Source organism: Pteropus medius, unplaced genomic scaffold (assembly GCF_902729225.1).
Source record: "Pteropus medius unplaced genomic scaffold, Ma_sr-lr_union100, whole genome shotgun sequence".
In the NCBI taxonomy this organism is placed as follows: domain Eukaryota; kingdom Metazoa; phylum Chordata; class Mammalia; order Chiroptera; family Pteropodidae; genus Pteropus; species Pteropus medius.
Window position 1 is genome coordinate 4,663,374 of NW_024340696.1, and position 11,615 is coordinate 4,674,988.

The 11,615-nt window shown below is 33.3% G+C and overlaps 1 pseudogene; it reads right to left on the bottom strand.

Moving 5' to 3' along the window:
• Nucleotides 1-806: 806 nt before the first annotated feature.
• LOC120610807 (uncharacterized) lies at nt 807-925 on the bottom strand (annotated as a pseudogene).
• Between the last annotated feature and the right edge of the window lie 10,690 nt (nt 926-11,615).

Here is an 11,615-nt window from a genome sequence, read left to right on the forward strand (position 1 = left end):
TTCAGAATCCTTTGAGGTGATAGTGTTCATTGAAGAAAACACAAATGAAAGAAGCACACAAGGTAAATCCATTGCACCTAATAATAAACAAGATGACAAGTTCAGTTTTTCTCATGTCCTAACAGATTTTCAAAATAAAGTTCTCCCTAAGCAAAATACACCTAGAATTACTACTTCTCTGCCTCGAGGGATAGTTTCTGCATCAGAAGTCATAGGTCAGTTCACAAAGATGTGAGAGATATATCATGTTAGAAAATAGAGTGAAATGATTGCATATTATACTGAGGATGACCTCCTTTACTTCTCTGTTAGCCAATTTCATTCTCTAAGAAGGTAAATAGAGACAGCATACCTGGTCTATAATTTAGCATATAATTTTGAAAGCATGAGTAGAGGGTTGGCGAGAGAACTCTAAGAAAATAATGACAAATTAATTTTTTACCCCACCAATAAATGATACACTATTGAATGAAAATACTATAATGAGGCATTTCCAAGTTACTGAGGAATCTTCTGGAACTTCATAGAAAGATCCCTTCATAATTGGTAGTTTGTTTTTTTCTAAATTTTCATTGTAATTTTCAATTATAGTTTTGATATTGATGTGTGGTACATGTGATATCGGCCTTCCATTCCTTGAATGCATTTCTTGAGCAACTTCCCTGTGCTCTGTTCCTGTGCTAGGTTCCAGTCGCCCTTAGGGCACCCACTTTGAAAGTAAGGATTAGAAGCTGCCAAAGACAAATGTGGCAACTTTAGTTTAATGGTACTCTTTGCTTCACCTTTTTTTTTTTTTTTTTTTTTCACGCCTACAGCACCTGGTCTTCCTAGGTGGTCTCCCATGCAAGTACTAACCAGGTCTGACCCTGCTTAGCTTCTGAGATCAGACGGGATCGGGCACGTTCAGGGTAGCATAGTTGTAGACTTTGCTTCACCTTTAACTGTAGCAAAACTGATACTCTGAATCTGAAGTTATTTTTAAAAAATAAACTACAGGCATACCAGGGAGCTATAGCCACTTCACTTCCAGACCACTGCAATAAAGTGAATATCTCACGTTAATAAAGTGAGTCACACAAACTTGTTGGTTTTCTAGTGTGTATAAAAGTTATGTTTACACTATACTATAGTCTGTTAAGTGTGCAATAGCATTGTACCTTAAAAAAAATCAATGTACATAATTTTAAAAAATGCTAACATCATCTGAGTCTTCAGCAAGTCCTGATCTTTTTGCTGGTTGCTGGTGAAAATGCTGATGGCTGCTGACTGATTAGGATGGTGGTTGCTGAGAGCTGGGGTGGTTGTGGCAATTTCTTAAAATAAGACAACAATGAATTTTGCCACATCAATTGGTTGTTCTTTTTATAAATGATTTCTCTATAGCATGTGATGCTGTTTCATAGCATTTTACTCACACTAGAACTTCTTTCAAAATTGGGATCAATCCTCTCAAACCCTGCCACTGCGTTATCAACTAAGTTTGTATAGTATTCTAAATCCTTGTCATTTCAACTGTCTTCACAGCATCTTCACCAGGAGTAGTTTTTATCCCAAGAAACCATATTCTTTGCTCATCCATAAGATGCAACTTCGTGAGATTTTAACAATACAGTCGTCACATACTTCTGTTGTTTTCACTACATCTGTAGTTACTTCCTTCACTGAAGTGGTCACCATAACAAATATAATTAAAACTTTGAAATGTTGCAAGAATTATCAATAGGTAACACAGAGATACAAAGTGAGCAAATGCTGTTGGAAAAAAATGGCGCTGAAAGACTGACACAAAGCAGGGTTGCCACAAACTTTCAGTTTGTAAAAAACACAGTATCTGTGATGTGCAATAAAGTGAAGCATAATAAAATGAGGTGTGCTTGTAATTGCTTCATAGGTAAAGCATTGCATTAGAATGTAAAGACATGCTTTCTATGTTTTTTGTTCTTATTTTTTTAAATCAACTTTTTAATCAAATTCAGTCTGAATTCAAGCCTCCTGCTAGGTCACTTTCCCTCCAATCTCTCCCATTTTCTTCAAGCTGTCTACATGTTTTTGCTAAGCTCATCCCCCTGGGCTGATTGCTGGAGTCTATTAGTGTAGTTTGGTCAAAGTTATTATTCTCTGAAGACATGTGTCGAATTATATTAGACAAGATCTCTGGGAGGTCTCTGAGATGTTGATAATGAATGTGGTTGCCTTCAGGCCATTCACAGTTCTTGTATCCTTTCATATTAAACCCAATCCAAAGGCTATAAAAATGAGAGAACCTGTTGGCTTTGCCAGAAGCAAGGTTATTTGTAGTTTTTCTGATCTGAAGAAATACAGTTACTGCAGTGATTCAAGGAGCCATTATTCCATCTCAGAAATTCCATTCTTTAATCAAAGACCATCCTCTTTGACTAGCAGACCACTTAATCCCTGGGTTTATCTATATATGCCTATTTATATCTGTAATTTTCTATATCATGCTCCTCATAAATGCGCTTACATTATTTTTTAATTTAAAGGAATATGCACTTTTTTTCAGTAGCACAAGTTTTATGCAAGAAGCAATGTGTCTTTTCCAGAAGTAATATGTCACCAATGTATTGGGAGTGAGGGACCCAACCTTGCTTTGCTGGCATTAGTTCTGGCATTAGTTATGGCATCTTGAATAAGCTACTTGTCAACTCTTGACCTGTGGTTTCCTGGCTTATCAAATGAAGAAACTGAATTTGGTTAATCCCCAAAATCCTTTCTAGATTTAATATTCACTGACCCATAGAACCTGAAGTAACTCAGTGATCTTGTTTAGCAAAAATGTATAAGGAAAGATGTTTAGGAAGGGAAATCCCTCTGAGAAGATTAAAATTCCACTAGGCTGAAGTAGTTCTATTATTTACAGTTTCAAAAATCCCTAATTCATTGTCATTTTTAAAGAATATGATTTTTATGTCTCATTAAGATCCCATGTAATTAAAAGTGATTATATAAATACAATTTCATCTATATCAAAGAATAAAATCGCCTCTTTTTGGAACATTTAATGCAGATAGAGATTAGATAGAGGCTTAGGGAGAGACAGTTGGAAGAAAGGAAGCTAATTTTTAGGGTGAATTTTATGGGTGTCTGTAGCAGTCACAATATTGGCAGGAAACAGGTGGCACACGCAAAGATTTAACTGAAAAGAATTTAATGAAGGTCTGTTTACAGTAGCTAAGCAATATGAAGTCCCCAGGATCTGGGAGCATCAATAAATTGTTGCCACTTCTAGACATAGAGGAACAAGAGGAAGGAAGAGGTTGCTGAAGGTTAATGAAGCCTGGAGAGAGCTTAAAGCCATGAAAAAGAGCCACCCCACAGGAACTCGTACCTTAGAATTTAATAGAACCATGACTGTAATTTAGTGGAAATGTTCATATCTTGGTTAGTGGCCTCCATATCCATTGATTGCAAAGTAGCAGGGGTAACTACTTTGAGGCAACTTTACTGTCCTCTTCCTTCATAAGTTTTTTATAATAAGCCTACATCTTAGTGGTGGGCAGGTCTCCCTGAGTAATGCAGTCATAATAGGAGCTCAGCACTGGCCTCTGAAATGGCATTTCTGGCACTCAGCAACAATAAAAGCAAGGCAGTCTTCGTGAAATAACAATGTCATTAAGTAAATTAATATACACCATTCCTGCCATCATAGCCATTTTGTACCTGGAGTTATTGGATAAACTATGGAGTTTCGAAAAAAGCGGAACAACTTTAAAATAATGGACTATCTTTTTCCTCTGATTATGAAGAGATCATGGATGGTGTTTGGTGAATATTTATGTTGGACAGATATTTTCATGCTTGTGTTCCTTACAAGAGGTTTAATTTTATACTTTACCCCAATATTTTTGTATCAATATAATTTTAATTCCAATTTTCTAACCAGCTAGTCAATCCATTACACAATGTGCATCAGTGAGTATAGATCAGCACTTTTGGTCATCTGTCTATTGGAGGAGGCAACAAGATGTATTGCTGTAGTTTTGCTAACCAGGAGAATTTTTCTTCACCACTGTCTTTCAGAGACATCTCTGAAGGAAGCTATACTGCATAACCATCTTTTTCCTGTTGGGTGCCAATACATGATACATAGCTATCTGCAAACTAGGCCTAACCTTTTTTTCCCAATCAGCTCATCACAGAGAATTATCTGTAAAGACACAGGATTGTGTCGAGGCAGAGATAAGAAAGATAGGAATAAGTACCATGATAGGCTATGCTTACTATTCATTCAATTTCCTTATAGATTCCAGGCAAACTCAATCCTTGTTCCATTTATTTTTTTCTCTTTAATAATAGAATGCAACTATGTACATCCCACTTTATCACTTGGTGAATCAGGTAACTCAAAGTTTGTGATACCCATTTCAGTTTCCATAGTCACTTGGTATCCCATTGGGCATTGATAAGTCTACAAGGATCCAGAAGCAACCCCAGAGTCACTTTTCAAAAGGATGCTATTTAACACAGGAAGGCAATGTTGCATTATTCAAAAATCCTAAGGGAGTTCACTCTGTTTCTTTTATGAAAACATTCCCAAAGCTCCAAACAATTTCCTATGTGCCAGGGATACCTCAAGTTTATAAAGGCCAGGTAATGCTATTATTTTGTCTACTATGAAACTTTCTCTTGCTCGTGGCCTCATGGAAAGCCATCAGCCTTATGATCTCTCATGAACTGGGACATGATACCAGAATGTGATATCTGGATCAGAATATAACTATCCCAGATGGAGTGAGTGAGCAGAGTTAACTGTTGAAAATAAAAATAAAGAGCCCTCATTCAATATCTTTCTCTTTTATTCCTAAAATCTACTACCTACCAAATTCTTTGGCACAGAACAAGGCAGAAAAGAACAGAAAGAGGATCTGGTGGAACAAATAGAAAATCAACCAGTACAATGTGCCTAAAATAGGATTTTTATTAGGAAAGGAATAGAAAATGCTTTCAAAGTGGAGAAAATATTACAAGCAAATGTTCAGAGCACCTTTTAATTTCCTTATGTGCAACATATAGTGGGTTAATAGAACAGATCTTTACAGAGTTGCCAAAAATAATAAAAAAAGTTCTGGTACAGTATTGACTCTGAGTTTATATTTTATATTGTAGTGTGATCTAGTTGGGGGCTGAGATGCAAATCTAATTTTTCATCATAGAAATTAGGGGAAAAAAAGTCCTCACTATAAATATTGGGGTAGGAGAAAAGAATAATTATTATAAAGTTATTGAAGAATTAGAATGTCTTTATTCCTTTTTTGTTGCAAAAAAATTACTTGCTTTTATTCTACTCTTTTTTATTTTTTCTAGTTAACATAGAGAAATCTGTCCACTCTGTGGAGTGCTAAAGAATACAGAACTAAAGTGTGTTTTAAGTTGGTTTGCACTGTTACAGCTATACCAGTTGTTTATGACCCAAATCCATTTGTATTTGCTGTACCATTTAATTTGGAGAGTACTTGTTCTTTTCCACTTGTTAAATACTTTAGTACTATGTGTAAGTATAATAATAATCCTTTATTCTCAGTTCCCTCTACTAAATAACCCTACAGAGATTTCTCCATATAGTTGGATAATAAATTTTATACTGCCTCCCCCTCCTTTTTGTATAACCATTAAGAGGATGATGGTTTTCTTAACAACCTCCTCTCTCTTTACTACCTGATAGCAAAGTATATTGGCACATAGTTTAGGTTTTTGTTAAAGTAACATTCCCTTTGTGGTATTAATTTCTATATTTATGATGTATAATATTGTATAACAAACCACACAAACTCAGTGACTTAAAGCAACAATTTATTCTCTTATCACAGTTATACGTCTGCTAAGATGTTAGCTGACACAGGCTGGGCTTGCTTGAATGGCTCTGCTTTTGCTTCATATTTACCTGTAAGTTTCATTCAGATATGCTCGAGATGAATTTATTCTACTCTTCTCATATCTGCTAACATACCATTGACTACAGCAAGATATATGACCAACTCAACTGGTAGAATGATCTTTCCATAGAGGTGGGAGGGGAGAATAAATATTTTGAAAAACAATCTAATTTACCAAAATGCCTAAATCTAGATATATGGGTTGTTTGTTTATAAAAACAGTTAAAAATTTCATTACTCTCTATAACTCACTGGAAAATATAGCTTTAGCCCTCTCTAGAGTAGTTTCACGCTAGAGCTCATCAATACATTTCATTTTATTCTGACCTGCCAAAATTAACTCTATCTTATACAAATGTCAACACTGTCCCACATTAGACCAGGATTCACTCCAAAGGTTTGGAATTTCTTTGCTTCAACATTATTTACCAAGGCTTTCAAGGGAAAATATTTCTTTCTGTATTGCTTGGCCTTTCATCTGTATTTCTTGGATTTTGTTAAACAGCTAGCTTTCTCTCTTATTATTTTTCCCAAAGAAACTTAAGTATATCTCTTAGAATCTTAGAGAGTATATGATTCAATGCATGTAGTAAAACATCAGTTTGGGGAGTAAAATTTATTTAAAATATGCTTTAATTCCAGTGGCAATGTAAATTGAAGATTCAGAAAGGAACTTTGGAACTAATGAACTATGCTATTTAGTGAATCAAGATCATGACAGAATGAAGTTCTTTAATCACTGTAATTCTACACAGAGGAGCCTAAAATTAGTAGAGTGTGAAATCTTAAAAATGGGAGATGTTCTAATATTGTAATTAGATTCTAATATTGTAAACTGAGCTAATGAAAAAGAATGTAATGATTTAATACTGTACTATATTTTGTAAACTATATGTAGGCTAATTTAATTAAGAATTGCAATCACTGTTTTTAAGAATAATATTTTGTAACCACTTGTATTTAAAATTAAGTTGAGAAAACGGTATATATTTTAAATCACTTTATCCAGTTTTACTGGAATTTAGAGAAAGAAGATATTCAATGAAAACTTTCCTGAATTATTTGAGCCAGTGATTGGCACATCATTGAAAAGCAGGTTTGCTGTTTGAGAAACTCTCCTTTATGAATGGGACAACCTAACTCCAATCTGTCCAAACACAATGCTCCCAATTAGAGTGATAATGATTTTTTTAAAAAAATGTGCAGATTATTTATATGTTCATTTTTTGGTGCTCAGTAGTAAGTATTTTTACTTTATGATTATGACACATCAACCTCTAATTCACTGATAGAATTTCCCAGGGAGATTATCATGAGTAAATCCCTAGGCAACAGATAATATGTGAAAGGAAGCACTTTGGAAACACTAAGGATTACTCATGTGTTTGGACTATCCAGATAACTAAGAATTTGAAGAAGTTGATTGGAGTTTTAAGACTGTGAAATAAGGTCAGCCAGGCAACAGCATATCACAGAAGCCCTGTCAAAAGGGTACAATTTTGCCAAGACAACATGAGTGGCCAAAACTTATTTTCCCCACTATAAGCAAAACAAAGAAGAGATGCTACTGCAGGAAATAATGCCCTTTACTTGAGAGCATTAGATAGTATTACTTAATTTTTATGCCCATGAACTGTACTGAGAGCTTCATAAGTCTCACTTAATTCTTAAAATAGGATTCCTGTAAAGAAGATTCTTTTATCAACCTTATTTTATACATAAGGAAACTAATGTTAAGTGGGGTTTACTACCTTCATGAGGTTACTGGTACCAAATAAGCATTTTTTTTTTTTTTTGGTAAGAACTATAATTTTTTTTAAAATTCTTCATCAATTATCTCATTTGATACTCCAAACTATCCATTTTAAGGTCCAGTAACTGACACAAAGAAGATAGAAGTTTAAATGTGGAAGTTAAATTTTTAGGATGTTTGTGAGCAAATTATTAAAGTTGTTAAACAGCTGTTATTAAAATTAAATTGTATAAACTTAGACTAAAATATGTTATGTTAAAATCAAAAGTAATGCATACATGAAACTCATAATTTCCTAATATTTTACTACATTTACTATAGCCTCTTAAGATTTAAATCTACTATATGTATGGTGAAAATACAGATCTCTTCCCAGTATGAAATCTCACTGATGTTATGATAGTAGATTGAAATAGGCTATAGTGAAATTTATAAATTTAAAAATCAGAAATTAACAAATACTACAAACTGGAGCATGATTCATTGTTTTGTTAATTGGCTAGTGCGATGGGCAAAATTTAGTTTTAATAGTGCAAATTAAATTTAAAGATGCATCACATTTTTAGCAATTACATTGTGAACAGCAAAAAAATGAGGAAATAGTCTTAACAGTATTCAAAAATTACATATAACTCAGTAAAGAGGTAATATACACCTGTTTTGAACAGTAAAGATTTGGCATATGTTGTAAACAATCCAATTTACAATTGTATTAAAAAATAAGATAAAATGTCTAGGATTAAATATAACCAAGGAGGTAAAAACTCTATACTTGGAAACTTTAAGACATTGAAGAAATTAAAGAAGGTACAAGTAAGTGGAAGAATGTACCATGCTCATGATAGGAAGAATTAACATCATTAAAATGTCCGTATTATTCAAAGCAATCTATAGCTTCAGTGCAATCCCTATCATAATACCAATGGCATTTTTAACAGAACTAGAACAAATACTGCTAAAATTTATACGGAACTACAAAAGACCCTGGATAGCCAAAGTGATCATGAGAAAAAAGAAAAAAGGGAAATCCTTGTGCATTCTTGGTCAGATTGTAAATTGGTGCAGCCACTATGGAAAACAGTATAGAAGTTACTCAAAAAATTAAAAATAGAACTACCATATGACCTAGCAATTCTACTTCTGGGTATTTATCTTAAGAAAACCAAAACATTAATTTGAAAACACATGCACCCCTATGTTCATTGCAACATTAATTAGAGTAGCCAAGATATGGAACCAACCTAAGTGCCCATCGATGGACAAATGGATAAAGAATGTGTGTGTGTGTGTGTGTGTGTGTGTAATGCAACATTACTCAGCCATAAAAAGGAATGAAATCTTGCCATTTGGGACAATGTGGATGGACCTAGAGAGTATTATGCTAAGTAAGTCAGACAAGGAAATACAAATACCATAAAATTTCACTCATATGTAGAATTTAAAAACCGAAATAAAATAGAAACAGACTCAGATACAAAGAATATTTTGATGTTTGCCAGATGGGAGAGGGTTTAGAGGATGAGTGAAAAAGGGAAAGGGATTAAGATATACAAATTGCCAGTTATAAAAAGTCACAAGGATGTCAAGTACAGCATAGGGAATATGGCCAATAATACTGTAATAATTATGTATGGTATCAAATGAGTACTAGTTTTATTGGGGTGATTACTTCATAAGTTACGTAAATGTCTAATTGCTATGTTATACACCTGAAACTATTATAATATTGTATGTCAACTATAACTGAAAAAATTTAAAATTATTTTTAAAAGGTTTGGTATATTTCTTGTTTCACTTTGGTTTTACACAATACTGTGAGTGAAACAATCACTATTCATGTCAGAACCACCCTTGGTATTTTATTGCTACCAAAGGTTAGCTACGATACAATAGTTTATTAAAAGGTTAATTAATATATTGTGGAATATATCAATTAGCTATAAAGAAATTATCATAAAGAGTATTGTACATTTATTATTTGTAAATTGTTTCTCTCCCCATTGTTTTCCTCAGCCAGACTTTGCTAGGTGGTGACAGTGATGTCCACCAGCTTCAGTACCTTAGCGAGAAGAGAATTTGTCTTCTCCAAAATGTCCACAAAAGTCTTAGGATTGATCCTACTGTCCTGGTTTAGCTCATAATCAGTCACTGAAAATGTGATTATTGCCATGGAAACAGTTCAGATTGTCCAGATCTGAGTTACCTTCAGCACCCTCTGGAGTCTGTGATGGGTTTTAGTCTCATCAAAGCCATTGTAATTGTGTATTGGGATGTGTCAGTTCCCCCCAAAAAATGCTGCATAGGATATGAGCATCTGTCTATGGTGTATACATTCACTGGGAAACCCAAGGTCTAGAATGTGAAAGTAATTTGTCTCATGTCACAAAGTGAATTACCAAAAGACTTGGCATAACTTATACCCAGATCATTAATCTTTTCCTTACTCCAGGCTGTCTAGAGTAGAGATTTAAATTTAAACCTGAGGTCGTAATAAAAGTGTAGTCTTTGAGAAGTGTAGTGGTGCATATAGAATGCTTTTTAAAAAGCTAACCTAATTCAGAGCCAAATTTAATTGGTAAGATTTATAATCAACCTGAATAATATATAAGATAGGGGAAAAAACTTACTGTAATTTAATAAATACTCTTCATATGACTTAAAAAATCACTCGAAAGATAGTTTCAAAAAGATTGACTAAGCTGAATTTATATGCATATATATTTTGGTGGTTTTGAGTAAAACATGTAATATATTTTTACAATCATAGTCATTTATCATACAAAATAATCCTGCCCCAAAATAAAATTATTTATAATTTATATATAACTTATTGAGTCATAAAAGCTAAAGTAAGATGGTAAGATTAGTTCAATGGCATGTGATTTTGATTCGAAAAATATTTTAAAAATATGAATGATGAAGCCTGTTCCTTAATTGTAATGGTATTAAAACACTAAAAACAAACACATAAATGAATAAAAAACAACTTTGAAGTGATCTCTTTTATGTATATTGATGCAGAAATGTTTTTAAAAAATCAGTGTATAAAACAATTATCCATTACCAAAAATAATAAATTATCAAAAATACGAAAAATTACCAAAATCTGAGTTTTTAACAAGAATTGAAAATTTGCATAATGGAAAGGCATATAATGTTCTTGGATGGAAAATACTGAATATTCTCCCTTTTTTAATTTCCCTAATTTGATAAATAAATTCAGTGTAGTAGAAATGCAATACCAATAAGATAATTTTATAGGCTGAAAACATGTATTGAAATGCATTTCAAAAATAGATTGGAAATGATCAGAAAATATTAATTTAAAAAAACAAAATGCAGGCTAATAGTTAAAAAAAACAGTAGGCTATTAAAATATTTTAATGTCTGCAAAGTTCTCAGAATTCTAGAAACAGCCAGTGTTATATATAAGTTTAATATATGTTTGTATATCTAGCAAAAGAGCCAAAAATAGATTTAATTCATTATAATAATTAGATATCCTGAAAAAATAATCTATATTTATAATTTATATTGTTTATTTAAAGATGCTCAAGATTAGGGGTCCCCAACCCCCATGCTGCGGACCGGTTCCGGTCTATGGCCTGTTAGGAACTAGCCCACATAGCAGGAGGTGAGTGACCAGCCAGTGAGGGAAGTTTCATATGTATTTGCAGCTGTTCCCAAAGCTAGCATCACTGCCTCAGCTCCACCTCAGATCATCAGGCATTAGATGAATCACTGGTCCCTGGTGCCAAAAAGATTGGGGACTACTGCTCTAGATGGATAATAGAATAAAACTTTTTTTAATATAAAAAATACAATACTGTAGCATTTTTTTTCAAACAGACATCCTATGAATATAAGCCCTAATTAATGATCCAGAGAAAAGACTTCATGATAAAAAGTAAGACTGAGAACCATGACTGACTCGTCCTCCTCTCAGATATCTACATTATTTAGTAATA